Below are 17,916 nucleotides of genomic sequence, written 5' to 3'. Positions count from 1 at the left end.
CAATTAGTCAGAGACGCTGGTGTGTCCACTTCTACCAGCAACACGAGTGATTTACACCAGTCGTTGTCACTAATTTCTTCACAATCTCGCACCCATCTGCCTTGTGCTTCCACCAAGGGTGATGGTTGTTTCTCATTAATGTCCTGTATGTGAGGGAAATTAGTTTCTCCTTTACTGGGCCATCCATCAATCCCATCTCTGCAAAGAATTACTCTTGCATCTCTACATTTCTGAGGGTGCTTTGATGAAGATATGCCTTTAGTTGGGCATATTTCATCCATTGCATGGCAGGTGATCCAATATTCCTTTTGTATATGTGCAAAGGTGAGTACTCCATTGTCATTCCAAACGTGTGCCAGAGTTAAGATGCCTATGGTTCCAACCACAAAACCCCCTTCAGAGTCACCAACTTTGGGAGCCTAAAGCCCTCCCATAACAGTGTTTCCCAGGATCCATCGGGTACACTTAGCTATATTATTTATTATTTAACTTCCTTCCTTGCCTGGAGAGAGAGTCAATTCCAGTTTACACCTGTACAGCCAAAGTAGGATCGCTTTTTTACCCAGAAATTGTTGGTCAGCCCAAAATGGTTTTCTTTCCACTTGGGCATATGCACATTGAATAACTACACAAACCTGCCCAGCCTCATAATACTTGCGAATGTTTTGTAGCTCTATCCGCCTTTATATTTATACTCCTGGAGAAAATACAGAGCCACCCTTGGCTTCTTACCCGTCCATAACAGGGTGTTCACCAGCGCTTCTATTTGTATAAAGAATGTGTCTGTTATATATATATGTGTGTGTGTACAGTATGTGTATGTATATGTATATGTGTGTGTGTGTGTGTATATATATATATATATATATATATATATATATATATATATATATATGGTAGATAGATATATCTTCAAATCTGCACATCCACCAATATCCATTCCATAACACCCTCTACCACCAGCCCAAATATAATTGGCATCAAAGGGCAGCCCTGTACTACTGGAACTCAGAAGGCGTGCCTAATAATTTTTATTCTTGCACAGGGTCTATTGTACACTAACCTACCATCTCTGTTACTTGGGGCCATAACAAATTTTCTCTAGGATTCCCAAATGAAATGGCCATTTTTAAGAGCATGTATACGATCTTGTATTGTCTTACATCTGTCCCATAAATGTTTGTTTCATGTAAAGGAGTGACCTTCATGTGTATTACGGACATTTGTGGTATGTAGGTGAAACACACAAAATAAGTGTGATGTACTGGTTAGTTGAGGTACATCATCATACCTAGTATAACTCACATATAGTATGCTATCAATATAGTTGATATACAGTTAGCAGCTGAACTTAGTCATGCATATATGTATTGTTTATGTGTAGTATGGGTGTTCTGTCTTTGGCTGCTCCCCGTCTGTTTCGGATCGGCTGGGGTTTCTGCGCATGCGCATGGCCGTGCGAATGCGCATTCATGATTTTGCCAATTTCATTGTCCGAAAGCGCACCCCGTCGACAGCACTTTCAAGCGAATGCGCTTTTCATTTACAAACTTGTCTCACGCATGCGCTTTTCATTTACAACTTGTCCTCAGTCACGGTGTACTGCCTCTTGACGCTCCCCATCCCAGTCACGAGGATTGCAGTCACAGGACAGACAGTCACGAGGATTGTTGTATTGTGCATGCGCATTTTTAAATTTATTGGTAGTCTTTTAAAAAAAAAAAAAACTTGACCTCAGTCACGGGACAGTCACGAGGATATATACCCTCTGATAAGCCTACTGCTCGACCACACTACCACAAAATAGAGCATTAGAATTATTTCTTTTTGCCACTATCTTACCTCTAAGGGGAACCCTTGGACTCTGTGCATACTATTCCTTACTTTAAAATAGTGCATACAGAGCGAACTTCCTACATATATATTATATGTTGATAAAACTTGTACATTTGTAAATATATATCACTTTTAGACGCATTATGTACATACATACTTACTCCATTGCATGGGCACTATTACTATATACACAACTCCTACCTCACCCTCTGCGGGGAAAACAGTCTAAGATGGAGTCGACGCCCATGCGCAATGGAGCCGAAAGGGGAGGAGTCCCTCGATCTCGTGACTCGAAAAGACTTCTTAGAAGAAAAACAACTTGTAACACTCCGAGCCCAACATTAGATGGCAGGATAATGCACAGCATGTGACTCTGCAGCGTCTCATGCCACAAACAGATGTACACTGGGTAAATGACATTTTTCATATATATATAAAATAATTTTTATTGTATCTTACGTACAACATCCGCAATACATAGAAATCTCACTTTAAACGGTCTAATTTTTTTTGGGCAAATAAGGTGAAAAGTTGTTCTTTGTAGGGAAAGGGAAGAAGGCACAAGTTATCGTTGGTGAAGAATTTGCAAAACAAATTTTTCAGCAGTTCTATTCTTCACTAATTGGAGGTCACTCTGGAATTACCAAAACCAAAAAGAGTATTGGCAGCCGTTTCTATTGGCCAAACATGACTGTTGATATTGAACAGTGGGTGAGTTATGTATTGATAATCTTTCCAAATAACTTCTAGGTAAAACTTCTTTTTTTTTTTTTATGTTTGTATATAATCATACTTGTAAAGCTATTGTTAGGCAAAACGTTTTTCAGTAATCAAAGTTTCTGATGGATACAACTACCTGTGGATTCTTCAACTAATGAATTCTCCCCATGCTTAGCATTCGATGGAAACTTCTTTCCAGCTCTGCACGTCGGCGAGGACGTCACAACTGCCCGACTCCACGCGGCTCCGCATGACGTCATCGAGGCAATAAGAGACCCTCGCCGACATGCTGACGTCAGTTCCCTTTTTTCCATGCCTTCGATAACTGTTACTTTTCCAGCTACCTGTATCGTTTGGTGTTCGGAGGGACACTTTGTGTTTGTGTCAATGTCGGCCCTGAAGAAGTCAGGCTTCAAGCCTTGCCGGGAATGTGGAGGTCGGATGTTGGTTACTGACCCCCATAACGACTGTTTATGGTGCCTGAGTTCGGACCATGACATCCAGGAATGTGGTTCATGACAAAAAATGAACCCTAAAGCCTTGAAAGAACGCGAGGCTAAATGGTTTTTTGCAAAAGCTAAGAAAGAGAAAAAAAGGCACCATAGATCATCGTCGAAGTCGAGTCACAAGAAGCATCGTCATCGTGAGTCCAGGCGTCGATCCAGAGGAAGCGGGTCGGAGTCGAGGTCTCAGTCTCCCCGACGCCATAAGTCCTGGGAGGTCAGCCAGATGGTGGCTCCTGAACCATTGACTCCGCAATCTTCTCCGCCGCTGTCTGTCTTTGAGGTAGTGGAGACTCAGAGTGAACATGCCTCTCCGGGGCATCCAGGAGCTCAGGATTCGAGTCCGGCGCCGGTACCAGCTCCTCAAGAGTATCATGCTTTCCCGGCTCCGGGGACGGATCCAGCGGCATTTCTTAATGCCATGTTTACTATTTTTCAGAACATGGCGTTGGGAGGTGGTGCGCCGGCTGGTCCCTTGGCATTTAACTTATGCGTTCTGGCTCCGTACAGGACGATGCCGTTTATGCCATTCTGTCCGGCAGGAGACACTAGCCCGGCGCCGGTGCTGGCAGTGCAGCCGTCGACGTCGAGAGAGACATTCAATGCTGGTGTCTGAGATGGAGTCCCGGGCCGAATGGCATCGATGGATGCAGGTTGTGGATCCACAGCGCTGATGGATCCATCTCCGGCGTCTGGAGGATCTGGCGATCCTGTGATGACGCCTTCTCGGTGCCACTCTCCGACGTCGGTACACTCTGTTGACTGCGGGGCTGGAGGCCAAATTGCTTTCTTGGAACTCCCCCTTCCTATGGCACAGGTTAAAACCAATATCCTGACGGAGGTGCTTCATCCTGCCACGGCCATTGCGGATCCACTGTTACCATTTAATGAAGCTCTCATGGGTCCCATTTGAGGGGTGTGGAAGAAACCGGTTTCTTCGTCGGCAGTCAGCAGGTTGGTGGTCAGACGGTATAGGTCTGCACCTGGAGACCCCGAATTTATTATGAAGCATCCGTCTCCAGAGTCTGGTCGTGCAGGCGTCCTGTTCGTTACGGTCTACTCCTGGCTCCTTCCCTGGTGTACCATCTGACAGGGAGTCCAAGCGCATGGAGCAGTCGGCCAAGAAGATTTTCTCCTCGTGCAGCATGGCATTGAAATCAGCTAATGTTACGTGTATCCTAGGCAGATACATTCACGCGAAAATGGATGCGGCAAAGGCAGCATTGCCGGACATGCCTCAAGACTTGCATGGTCTCCTCTTGGATGCCCAGTCAGCAGCTACGCAGGTCATACAGTCAGGGCTGGACACCACTGACTCTGTTGCTAGAGCCACGGGAACCTCTATCGCCACCAGGCGTCATGCTTGGTTGCGCACGTCTGGGTTCTCATTGGATGTTCAAGCCACGATCTTAGACTTTCCTTTTGATGGGGCTAAATGATTTGGCACTAAAGCTGACTCTGCGTTAGAGAGCTTTATGCAGTGTAGAGCCACTGCTAAATCCTTGGGCCTACAGGCTGTTTAGACCCCTTTTAGGTCCTTTAGGCAGCTGCAAGCTTTTGGACGAGGGGCTTCCTTTCGTGGGAGATCGCAGCAAGCAGTCCAGCAGTCTTCAAGCCTCCCTTATAGATCATTTAGGGGGCAGGGTAGAGTCCGCACTAGAGGGGTCACACAGCAGCAGCACCCTTCCTCTTCCTCAGGGGGGATGCAACAGGGAAAGCAGCCCTAGTCCTCTCTCCATCAAGTACTGTGTCTCTCCGGTAGGGGGAAGGTTGTCTCTTTTTATTCCCATGTGGGAGTCGATAACATCCGATTCCTGGGTCATCAGGGTGGTAAAGAAAGGATATGCCCTTCCCTTTCGGGAGATTCCTCCTCCCTTCCCTCCCCGTCCTTCCTTTTGTTCACAAGATCATCTCCTGTTGCTAGAACAGGAGGTTCTGTCCCTATTGTCAAAAGGTGCAGTGGAGTTGGTTCCTGCGCAGGAGAGGGGGGGGGTCAGGGATGTTATTCAAGGTACTTTCTGATTCCCAAAAAGGATGGACGTTTGAGACCTATCCTGGACCTGAGTATTTTGAATTGGTTCATCAAGCAGGAGAAATTTAAAATGCTGACTCTAGTGCAGGTACTTATGGCATTGAACAAGGAAGATTGGATGGTGTCTGTCGACTTGCAGGATGCTTATTTCCATATTCCCATTCTCAAGTCACACAGGAAGTATCTCTGTTTTGTGGTAGGCAAGCAACACTACCAGTTTGCAGTCCTTCCTTTTGGTCTTACTTTCACACCTTGAGTCTTCACGAAGGTGATGGCGGTGGCTGCAGCAGACATCAGAAGGAAAGGGATAGCATTATTCCCTTACCTGGACGATTGGTTGATCAAAGCCAAGTCTCCGGAGCTTGTGTTGCATCATCTGCAGCTGGCAACCCAGTTGTTGTTCAGTCTGGGCTTTTCGATAAATGTGCCAAAGTCTCACCTGGAGCCTTCTCAACGCCTCCTGTTTATAGGGACAGTACTAAACACTACATTGAATCGGGCCTTTCCTCCGCCACAGCGAATTCAGGACATTCAGGCGTTGATTCCAATGTTTCAAGTAGGAGCGGTTGTTCCAGTCCTCAAAGTCCTTCATTTGCTTTGTTTGTTCGCTTCTTACATTTTGTTGGTAACTCATGCACGCTTGCACAGGAGGGCTCTTCAGTGGTGTCTCCGCAAGCAGTGGTTTCAGCACAAAGGGGATCTCAAGGAGTCAATAAGGATCTCCAGAGACTGCGGTGGATCTTCGATGGTGGGCTGCGGTCAGCAACCTGTCTCAAGGAAAGCCGTTTTCGCTGCCACCTCCAGTGACCACAGTGATAACGGATGCCTCCACTTTGGGGTGTGGTGCTCATCTGGGGGACCTGGAGATCAAGGGTTGTTGTTCTCCAGTGGAGCAGATTTTTCATATCAATCTGCTGGAATTGCGGCCGATTCGTTTGGCCCTTAAGGCCTTCCTCCCTTCCCTTCGTGTTCAGTCGGTTCAAGTCCTGACAGACAACACAACAGCGATGTGGTACATCAACAAGCAGGGAAGAGTAGGGTCGTACCTTCTCTGCAGAGAGGGTCTGCGGCTCTGGTCCTGGACACAGGACCATCGAGTTTGCGTAATAACAAACCATCTGGCCAGGGTTCAAAACGTGCGTGCTGACAGTCTCAGTCAGCTCTTCTCAGACTATCACGAGTGGCGTCTTCATCCGGATCTGGTTCTTGACATCTTTCCGATGTGGGGTTTTCCCCAGATAGACCTATTTGCCACTTGGGAGAACGCGCACTGCCCGTCGTTCTGCAGCCTTCAGTATCCGATGCAGGGAACGTTGGGGGACGTGTTTCAGATGTACAAGAACGGTCAGTTGCTTTACGCGTTTCCCCCATACCCTTGATTCCTCGAGTTCTGAGGAAGATTTTCCAAGATCGGGCCCAAGATATACTAATAGCTCAGGATTGACCACGAAGGGTGTGGTACGCAGACCAATTCCAACTTTGACCGTGCCCTCCGCTGCGTCTCCCTTTCAGGGCAGACCTCCTCTCGCAGGTGCGGGTTCTACACCCCCACCTCCAGAGCCTGCACCTTCATGCCTGGAGATTGAACGGAGCAACCCGACTTTAAAAAAAATAATAATAATTGGGGGGGTTTTCTCTCCCATCGATTGTGGTGGAAGTTATTTTATCGCCCCGGCGACACGCCACCAAGTCTGTCTATGCGGGCAGATGGGCTAAATTCGTTCATTGGTGTGGAGAGCGACAAATTAATCCCTTAAGTGCCTAACTTTCAGATATATTGATGTTTGCTTTGTGGTTAGTGCGGCAAGGTTACGCTGTGGCCACTATCAAAGGCTATCTCTCGGCTCTTTCGGCCTTCTTATGGTTTCCTGATCAACCCTCTTTGTTCAAATCCCCTTTAGTGTTAAGGTTTTTTAAGGGGCTTACCAATAGGTTTCCTCCCACTCTGTTTATAATGCCCCAGTGGAATTTAAATCTGGTGTTAACCTTTTTGATGGGCTCACCTTTTGAGCCACTTCATTGTTGCCCTTTAAGATTTTTAGGGCCAGATGTATAAAATTATTTTGCACTCGTAAACGGTAAAATCGGCCGTTTGCGAATGCAAAACCGTGGTCTGCGATGCATGAAATGCATTCGCAGACCACAACTAAGAAATCGCTAAAATAGCGATTTCTTGCGTTTCGACCTGGAAATTACGAGTCGCAATTTGCGATTCGCAATTTCTAGGTTGCAAGGCTATTCTGGAAAAAATCGCAAATTGCGATTTTTCCAAAAATGGCATTTTGCACTTGCAAAATACCATGCTTTGCAACCAGGTGGTAACCTGGTGCAAAATTTAAAAATGCAGTTAAACTGCATTTTTAACTTCAACATGTAAAGCACACATGCCCTTTTGGCATGTGTGTACCTTACATGTTGAAAAAAAAGTTTTTGGGGTGCAGGAGAGGGGGCCTTAGGCCCCCAGCACCCTGGCCTTTTGCTTTTCCAAAATTGCGATTTCTGGTTCAGAAATTGCAATTTTGGAAATGCAAAATATTCCCAGCGATGGGCCAACAGGCCCATAGCTGTAAATGGGGCCTGTATCGCAATTTGCGATTCGGTAATAGCATATGCGATTTTGAACAAATCGCTATTACCGATTCGCAAATGTGATACATGGCCCTTTGCGAGTCGGTAATAGCGATTTCTTAACAATCGCTATTACCGAATCGCAATGGGCCATGATGGTACATCTGGCCCTTAGTTCTTAAGACTGTTTCTGATGGCCAGATGTGTGAGTGAGCTTCAAGCTCTTTCGGTTCACCCACCTTTTACAACCTTTCATAAGGACAAAGTGGTTCTGAGGACCAGGGCGGCTTTCCTCCCCAAGGTAGTGACTCAGTTTCATTTGGGACAGTCCATCACTCTCTCGACATTCTACCCTCCTCCACATCCATCTAAGGAGGAGGAGAGGCTCCATCGACTGGACCCAAGGAGGGCTCTCAGCTTTTACAGGAGGAGAGAGTTCCGCTTGGATGACCAACTCTTTGTCGGATACGTGGGGAAGAGGAAGGGGAAGGCCGTCCACAAACGAACGCTATCCAGGTGGGTCGTTCTTTGTATTAAGATATGTTATTCATTAGCGAGGAAAGATCCTCCTGAGGGTATAAGAGCCCAATCCACCAGGGCTAAATCTACCACATCTGCCCTGGTTGGAGGTTTTCCAGTGGCAGACATTTGTAAGGCTGCGACGTGGTCTTCCCTCCACACCTTTTAAGCATTATTGCTTGGATTCAGAGTTGAGGCGGGATGGTCATTTTGCGTGGTCTGTGCTGCAGGACTTCTTGGTATGACCAGACGGACACCCTCCTCAGAGGTGGTACTGCTTTGGGACTCTATTCATTAGGTGAGGAACCCACAGGTAGTTGTATCCGTCAGAAGAGAAAGTTACTTATCTTCGGTAATGCTTTTTATGATGGATACACTAGCTACAGATATGAAGTGTTTGGAATGTCAGTGTTTATCTATTCGTCTCAGAGGCACGTCAAAAATTGCGTAAACTGACATCAGCACGCCGGCGAGGACTTCTTATTGCCTCGATGACATCAGGCGGAGCCGCGTGGAGTCGGGCAGTTGTGATTTCCTCGCCGACGAGCAGAGCTGGAAAGAAGTTTCCATTGAATGCTACTCATGGGGAGAATTCATTAGGTGAGGAATCCACAGGTAGCTAGTGTATCCACCAGAAAAAGCGTTAACGAAGGTAAGTAACTTGCTCATTTTTGCAAACATCAGTCATTCAATCGGACACTTTTAAAGGGTGGATTAAAAGCCATGCGGGCTCAACTTGCTGTTGTGGACATGCTGCACTCTTGCCGCTCCATGTTTTTAGATCCTTTGTGAATTGGTTCAGTGAGGCTGCATGTCTGAGTTTGAGTGGAAGTGTGTTTATTGGTTGTGCTACAAGGTAAGAGAAGCATCTGGCTTCAGCTGTGCTCTTACTGATTATGTGGATGGCAGAAAGGGTGGGTTTGGAGGATAAGACCTGCCTGGTGGGGGTGGGGGTGAGGAAATGCCTTTCTTGGCATGATTACCCCCCTGACTTGTTGCCTTTTGTTAATGCCAGTTAAGATTGAAAGTGTGCTGGGACCCTGCTAAACAGGACACAGCGCCTGTGTTTCCCTAACCTGTATCGTTTGTTCACACAATTGGCACAGCCCTTGCACACAGATAAGTCCCTTGTAAATGGTACCCTGGTACCAGGGGCCCTGTTGGGAGGTCTCTAAGGGCTGCAGCATGCCTTAGGACACCCTGTGGACCCCTCACTCAGCACATGCACACTGCTTGCCAGCTTGTGTGTGCTGGTGGGGAGAACATGACTAAATCGGAATGGCACTCCCCTCAAAGTGCCATGACCACCTCTCACTGCCTGTGGCATAGTTAAGTCACCCCTCTAGCAGGCCTTACAGCCCTAAGGCAGGGTGCACTATACCACAGGTGAGGGCAAAAGTGCATGAGCACCATGCCCCTACAGTGTCTAAGCAAAACCTTAGACATTGTAAGTGCAGGGTAGCCATAAGAGTATAGGGTCTGGGAGTCTGTCAAACACGAACTCCACAGCACCATAATGGCTACACTGAAAACTGGGAAGTTTGGTATCAAACGTCTCATCACAATGAATGCACACTGATGCCAGTGTTCAATTTATTGTAAAATACAGCCAGAGGGCATCTTAGAGATACACCCTGAATATCAGTCCGACTCCTAGTGCTAGGCTGAACAGTTTCTGCTAGCCTGTCACAACCAGACGAGTTTCTGGCCACATGGGGTGAGTGCCTTTGTCAATTTGTGGCCAGGAACAAAGCCTGTACTGGGTGGAGGTGCTTCTCACCTCCCCCTGCAGGAATTGTAACACCTAGTGGTGAGCCTCAAAGGCTCATGCCTTTTGTTACAGCACCCCAGGGCATCCTACCACGTGGAGATGCCCGCAAATCCAGCCACTGCCCCCACTTTAGGCGGCAAGGCTGGAGGAGATAATGAGGAGCAAGTCACCAGTCAGGACAGCACCTAAGGTGCCCTGAGCTGAGGTGACTTGTGCCTTTAGGAATCCCCCATCTTGAGATTGTAGGATTCCCCCAAATGAATAGGGAGGAGGCACAAAGAGGGTGTAGCCACCCTCCAGGACAGTAGCCATTGGCTACTGCCACACAGACCTAAAAACACCCCCAAATTGAGTATTTAGGGGGTGACACTGAACCCAGGAATTCAGATTCCTGCAACCTGAAACAAGGACTGCTGACCTGGAAGCCCCGCAGAGACAGCGGAGACGAGAGCTGACTTGGCACCAGCACTACCGGCCTGTCTCCAGACTCAGACAACCTGCACAGCGACACACCCAGGGGGGAACAGCGACCTCTGAGGAATCATAGGACTGCTCTGAACTCCAAGGACCAAGAAACTCCCGAGAACAGCCGCACTGTTAACAAACTGCAACATTTTTGCAACCTTAAAAGAACTCTTCCTTCCCGCTGGAAGCGTGAGAATTCTCACTCTGCACCCGACGCCCCAACCTCGAGCTCCAGAGAACAAACACCGCAAAGAGGACTCGCAAGCAATTTCGATTACCTGAGTCCCTCCCCCCCCGCACACCCACAGCGATGCCTGCAGAGAGGATACAGAGTCTACCCCTGACCGTGACTGCCTGGTAACAAGGAACCCAACGCCTGGACCAAGCACTGCACACGCAGCCCCCAGGACAGAGGAACCACCCACCAGTGCAGTAGTTAACAGCAGGCGGCCCTCTTCTTAGCCGAGTCGTTGGTTGCCCTGAGAAGCCCCACCCCCATGCCTGTATCGCCTAAGTGACCCACGGGTCCATCTATTTCGGGTCCATATCCACTAGAATGTTGGGGATGCATCTGCACCCTTGGCAAATAGAAGACAAGGTGGCTGTGGGGCATTTACAGAAATACACTACTCTGAGCAGACTTACAAAAGAGTACAGTATTCAGCAAGCTCATGTTTGTACTAATACACAGAAAAGCAGAGTGCACTTGACTGTAAATGACTCACAAACAACAACATAAGTCTCTAGAAAATATTATCGCATCCATTGTGTAACTTAGTAAATTGGCTTTATAATCCATTGAGTGACTAAGCTTAATTGAAGTGTCAGGTAAGCTTTGAATAATGGAAGGTTTTTATCTTGAAGTGAGCCAGGCATCAATGATGGAGGGAAAGGTATTCACATTAACATTACATGTGAATTTTTTGGCTGAGAATTAAGATGTTGTAAATCTATGTTTGGGTGAGAAATAAGCGCAATTGATTTTTTTGTTTTTTCTTAATTTGTTTTTAATAGATTAAGGAGTGTGATTGTTGCCAAAAGGAACAACCAGCATTGCGGATTTCTTCAGAGTTAAAACCAATTAAAGTATGTAATACGTATTATGCTTTACTTTATGACTGTGTAGTTCTGTCTGCAGGAAGTTACAATAGCGAAATTTCTATGTCTGAAAACAACATTGAAATATTACATTTTTTTAATCAAATTTAACAAATTTGTGGATAATATATATTTGTAATATTTTTAAAAATAGGTTAAAGAAGTTTGGGAACTTTTGGGAGTGGATTTAATTGGACCGCTACCCACCACTCCTACAGGCAACAAATATATTTTAACTGCCACCGATTACTTATCAAAATGGGTGGAGGCATTGCCACTAAAAACAAAGACTGCAGCGGAGGTTGCTTCTCAACTTCTCAGTATGTATTTACGCCATGGAAGCCCGAAAAGGGTTCTCTCGGATCAGGGGCGTGAGTTTGTCAATCAAGTGAGTACATAATATAGCATTTAAATTGTGGATATGCAAGTAAAGAAATAGTTTGCTTTGTGACATATAGATTTGCCTATTTGAATATGTTATAATTGAAATGATAGCCCTAATTTCATTATGAAGAATGTATTGTTGGTTGTGGCAGCAAACACTTGATTCTGAGCTTTCTCATTGACTAAACCCATTTGCTAAAATGCAAAGTGCCACAGCTGCCCACAACCCGGGGATGAAGATGGGTGCATACTACTTTAGGACCAACCTTCACATGGGATTGGGAGTTCCTTGGGGCCCAGCCCCTCCATGAGATTAGCAGCAGGCTACCCGATGGTGCACAAGTAACAAACGAAATGCACCATTTAGTAGCTGCTTAACAGACTTTCGTTGAGTTTGGATGTCTTTCCAAACCAGACTGTGGTACGCATATTAGCAGCCCCACACGTGGAGACCGCGGCGGGCTTCCTGTGTTCCTGCACTGTTACACCACTGTATGACCCAAAGCAGAGACTGTGCACATGACAGCTACCCATGGATGTTCTATATTTGAAGTGTGGCCATGCACAGCCCTAGACTTTTAATACATCGGGTGGCCGCAAGAACGTATCAGTTGAAAGCCTGTATGTGGACAGCCATATACGCTGCATGATAAATGATTCTGGTCAAGTCTATAGTGTGGTCGGCAGAAAGTATCCTTTCAATAGATGCAACAATACCTGGGCCTCAAAGGTTCACAAGACTTGCAGGGACTCCACACCCATGAGAGGGGGTGTTTAGGGAGGACCACTGCGGTGCGCAACTACTATAACCCAGGCACTATTGACATTGTCTGCAATAATGAGGGGATTACTATCTGGTGCGGTGACTGGGAAGAATGTAACCATGATATTACAAAGGCATCAATATGTGAATGATGCATAGGACCCCTGATCTCCCCTGCATGTAACCTGTGTGTGGGGAGTTTGATCAACGGTGAGGTGAGACTTTTCAGAGGGACAGCTATCCGGAACGCTACCGAATGTATGAATAACTTGCCTGATTGCTGGCATTTGTCTACCATGTGCACTCTTCCCGTAGCCACTATGATATTGAGCTGCCTAATTTGTGAACGGTGGGGAGATCAGGACTGACATACAACATAGGTAAACTTAATGCATGGAGGGGGAATAAACCATGGAAGGCACAAGTTGAGAATGCAGAAGACACTGACCCTGGGGACACAGCGCAACCCACTGGAGGCCCACAATTCAGTGACATTAGCAGCCAGAAGAAAGACAGTGCAAACACTGGCAGCATACAGAGCACCATTGGTAAATAAAGTGCCCATCATTAGCACAGAACTTACAATGAGCCCATAGAAAAAAGGGAAGACAGAAAGTAACTTAGTGGTGACATGATTGACGGTACAACAACAGCTGAATAAGGGAATGCCAAATATTGATGAACACCTGGAAGGGAGATGTAGGAGGGACAACATGCGCCTCATTGTAGTCCCTGAATTGGCAGAAGGAAGCCGAATTAACTATTATTGGAAGAATGGTTGTGGAAGACGGCGACACAGGGCAAACCTTAGCAACTCATGTTTGTAGAACGAGTTCACCGAGTACATTTGAGGGACCTGATCCACGGACAGCCTCTTTGGCTCATTTTATGTTTTATGGACTACAACGAGCGTGATAAAATGTTACAACTCTCACACAGGCATGGCCATCAGCTCATAGATGGTGAAGTGTTCATTTACCATGATTATACATCACAGATCCAGATACAAAGTGATAATTTTGTGCCAGTACAAAGTGTTGTGTCAGCCGGACCTCAGGTATGCCCTTGGCTTTCATGCAAATCCTAGGCCCATTTCGAATTTACTATACAAAATGCACGGAACTTCCAGGTGCAATACGGTCTATTGAGGAAAAATTAGGATGGCTGCAGAACATTGCAGGAGGAGGGAACATACAGGATTCAGATCCTGCAACAACTGAAGCACAGATGAAAGTTGCGTAGGAACGCTCAGTGGCTGTGTTCATTTAATGTAGTGATATACTGGGCAATAATAAGTGGAGGTATCCTCAATCTGATGTAGGGGCTTGTAGTGTCACTGGCTCTGTGGGTTCTGTGTCAAACTGAAGGTGAGCAATCAGTGGTAGTCTCCCCGCACAGAGACCGACAAGTTTAGTATGAAAGCGGCAGTTCTCCACTACCACTTCCTAGAACTCTTAAATACAAATCTTTAACAACATGAGAATGGTTAGATGGACTGTGCTGGGACTGCGTTGTGAATTCTCTTTAATCAAAAGTTCATGCATGGGGTCAATGTGTGTGAGGACGTTTGCGGATGTAAAACTGACTGGAATTGTATGCAGAAGACCAACTTCTCAATCTGTCTGATACAAACAAATCAGTGACTTCCAGCATATAAAGTTATTAACAATATTGTTGCAAACTTTGTTTTTTTGTTGAAATTGTAAAAGTAACTTCAATATACGATGATGATCCCTGCAAACCGTATTCCACTTTTCTCTGAGTGCAACAGCACAAGTTTAAATAGTTATCTGCCTCAACAGAAAAATGTCCTCATTTATTCAAATAATTCTTGACCCTACTGGGAAGGCTAGAGAAGCACATGAGAAAGTTTAGTATGTTACTAGTATCCTTGCTTAGCAAGACTTCTATGTTCTAAATGATGGACCTCCCCCATCTGCTGTGTATTGCAGAGAAGACCATACGCAAATAAGAGGCTGTTTTTTACGTGTGTGGACTCTCTGAGAAGGGCACTACTATGGGCTGGAGAGCAACGGTATATACCACTACGGACGCTTCAACGTTCCATTTATTAACTAGGTATAGCACTGGACGATGTCATAAAATACTACGAGGCATCTCATGTCTTTCTGGAGAACGAACGTGCTTACGCAGGCAAGAAAGGTAACGCAGTATGGATGGTACAGATGGTGATTGGGGAACCAGAGCTATTTGCACACTAAGGGGGTCATTCTGACCCTGGCGGTCATGGACCGCCAGGGCCAACGACCGCGGAAGCACCGCCAACAGGCTGGCGGTGCTTCTGGGGCCATTCTGACCGCGGCGGTACAGCCGCGGTCAGAAAAGGGAAACCGGCGGCTCCGCCATGGGGATTCCGACCCCCTTCCCGCCATCCTGTTTCTGACGGTTTTCACCGCCAGAAACAGGATGGCGGGAACGGGTGTCGTGGGGCCCCTGGGGGCCCCTGCAGTGCCCATGCCAGTGGCATGGGCACTGCAGGGGCCCCCTAACAGGGCCCCATTGAGATTTTCAGTGTCTGCTTGGCAGACACTGAAAATCGCGACGGGTGCAACTGCACCCGTCGCACACCAGCAACTCCGCCGGCTCCATTCGGAGCCGCCATCCTCGTTGCTGGGGCTTTCCCGCTTGGCGGGCGGGCGGCCTTTTGGCGGTCGCCCGCCAGCCCAGCGGGAAAGTCAGAATGACCGCCGCGGTCTTTTGACCGTGGTACGGTCTTCTGGCGGTTCCCGCCAGGCGGGCGGCTTCCGCCGCCCGCGGGGGTCAGAATGACCCCCTAAGTGCTTGATAAAGCAAGCATGCCTGGTAATAACATCAATAATAAAGTGTAAGGAAATGGCTCCCTGTTGCAGTTACCCCCCCCACTTTTTGACGGATACTAATGCTGACTTGACTGAGAAGTGTGCTGAGACCCTGCTAACCAGGCCCCAGCACCAGTGATCTTTCACCTAAAATGTACCATTGTTTCCACAATTGACACACCCCTGGCACACAGATAAGTCCCTTGTAAAAGGTAGCCCTGTGACCAGGGAAGGTCACTAAGGGCTGCATCAAATGTTGTGCCACCCTAGGGGATCCCTCACCTAACACATGCACACTGCAATTGCAAATTGTGTATGTTAGTGGGGAGAAAAAGGCAAAGTCGACATTGCATCCCCCTCAGGATGCCATGCACACAAAATGCTGCCTGTGGCATAGGTAATTCAACCCTCTAGCAGGCCTTAGAGCCCTAAGGCAGGGTGCACTATACCATGGTTGAGGGCATAGACACTGTAGTGGCATATTGCTCATGCAGCTAAGTCTATTCTTCGACATTGTAAGTACAGTGTGGCCATATTAAGCATATGGTCTGTGAGTTTGTCAAAAACGAACTCCACAGCTCCATAATGGTTACACTGAATACTGTGAAGTTTGGTATCAAACTTCTCAGAATAATAAACCCACACTGATGGCAGTGTTGGATTTATTAAAAAATGCACACTGCGAGCATATTGGAGATGCCCTCTGTATTTTACCCAATGCTTCAGTGCAGGACTGATCTGTGACAGCCTGCTGCTGAGAGACGAGTTTCTGACCCCCGGGGGTGAGAGACTTTGTGCTCTCTGAGGACAGAAACAAAACCCTGCTCTGGTTGGAGGTGCTTAATACCTCCCCCCCTGCAGGAACTGTAACACCTAACAGTGAGCCGCAAAGGCTCAGGCTTCGTGTTACAATGCCCCAGAGCACTCCAGCTAGTGGAGATGCCTGCCCCATGGACACAGACCCCACTTTTGGTGGAAAGTCCAGGGGAGATAATGAGAGAAACAAGGAGGAGTCACCCACCAGTCAGGACAGCCCCTAAGGTGTCCTGAGCTGAGGTGACCCTTACTTTTAGAAATCCTCAATCTTGCAGATGGAGGATTCCCACAATAGGAATAGGGATGTGCCCTCCTCCCCACAGGGAGGAGGCACAGAGAGGGTGTAGCCACCCTCAAGGACAGTAGCCATTGGCTACTGCCCTCCCAGACCTAAACACACCCCTAAATTCAGTATTTAGGGGCTCCCCAGAACCTAGGAAACTAGATTCCTGCAACCTTAACAAGAAGGACTGCTGACCTGAAGCCCTGCAGTGAAGACGGAGACAACTGCTTTGGCCCCAGCCCTACCGGCCTGTCTCCCAACTTCGAAGAAAACTGCTACAGCTACACATCCAAAAGGGACCAGCGACCTCTGAAGCCTCAGAGGACTGCCCTGCAACCAAGGACCAAGAAACTCCAGAGAACAGCAGCCCTGTTCAAAAATCTGCAACTTTCCACAACAAAGAAGCAACTTTAAAGACTTCACGTTTCCCGCCGGAAGATTGAGACTTTCCACTCTGCACCCGACGCCCCCGGCTAGACCTGCGGAAAAGTAACTCTACAGGGAGGACTCCCCGGCGACTGCGAGCCTGTGAGTAGCCAGGGTTGACCGCCCCCCCGAGACCCCACAGCGACGCCTGCAGAGGAAATCCAGAGGCTACCCCTGACCGCGACTGCCTGTAACCAGGGAACCAACGCCTGGAACCAACACTGCACCCGCAGCCCCCAGGACCGGAAGGAAACGAACTCTAGTGCAGGAGTGACCCCCAGGCGCCCCTCTGCCTAGCCCAGGTGGTGGCTACACCGAGGAGCCCCCCCTGTGCATGCCTGCATTGTTGAAGAGACCCCCGGGTCTTCCCATTTCTTTCAATACAAAACCTGATGCATGTTTGCACTCTGCACCCAGCCGCCCTTGTGCCGCTGAGGGTGTACTTACTGTGCCTAATCGTGTTCCACCACACCCCCGTGCCCTAGAGAACTGTGTCCACTTTTAAAATAGCTTACTGCCATTTTGGTCAAAACTGTACATGCTATTGTGATTATTCAAAGTTCCTAGAATACCTGAGTGAAATACCTTTCATTTGAAGTATTACTTGTAAATCTTGAACCTGTGGCTCTTAAAATAAACTAAGAAAATATATATTTCTATATAAAAACCTATTGTCCTGGAGTAAGTCTTTGAGTGTGTGTTCCTCATTTATTGCCTGTGTGTGTACAACAAATGCTTAACACTACCCTCTGATAAGCCTACTGCTCGACCACACTACCACAAAATAGAGCATTAGAATTATCTCTTTTTGCCACTATCTTAATTCTAAGGGGAACCCTTGGACTCTGTGCACGCTATTTCTTACTTTGAAATAGTAGATACAGAGCCAACTTCCTACAGTAAATATTTGTTA

General features: G+C 47.3%; 1 protein-coding gene across 6 annotated transcripts in view; it reads left to right on the top strand.

The window, feature by feature from the left end:
* The window catches only part of LOC138250237 (uncharacterized), a 72,938-nt gene that overhangs the window by 44,358 nt on the left and 10,664 nt on the right, over positions 1-17,916 (top strand). For 5 of the 6 annotated variants that reach the window (XM_069204916.1, XM_069204908.1, XM_069204878.1 and 2 more), the window contains exon 2: positions 11,429-11,500. The exons of the other annotated variant lie outside the window; for it this stretch is intronic. The gene's annotated coding sequence lies outside the window, so the exon portion shown is untranslated. The remainder of the gene's footprint in view (positions 1-11,428; positions 11,501-17,916) is intronic. 6 annotated transcript variants of the gene reach the window in all.

The sequence above is a fragment of the Pleurodeles waltl genome, chromosome 1_2 (assembly GCF_031143425.1).
Source record: "Pleurodeles waltl isolate 20211129_DDA chromosome 1_2, aPleWal1.hap1.20221129, whole genome shotgun sequence".
Classification (NCBI taxonomy): Eukaryota; Metazoa; Chordata; class Amphibia; order Caudata; family Salamandridae; genus Pleurodeles; species Pleurodeles waltl.
Note: the sequence above shows the minus strand (reverse complement) of the source record. Positions and strands in the feature narration are given on the sequence as shown.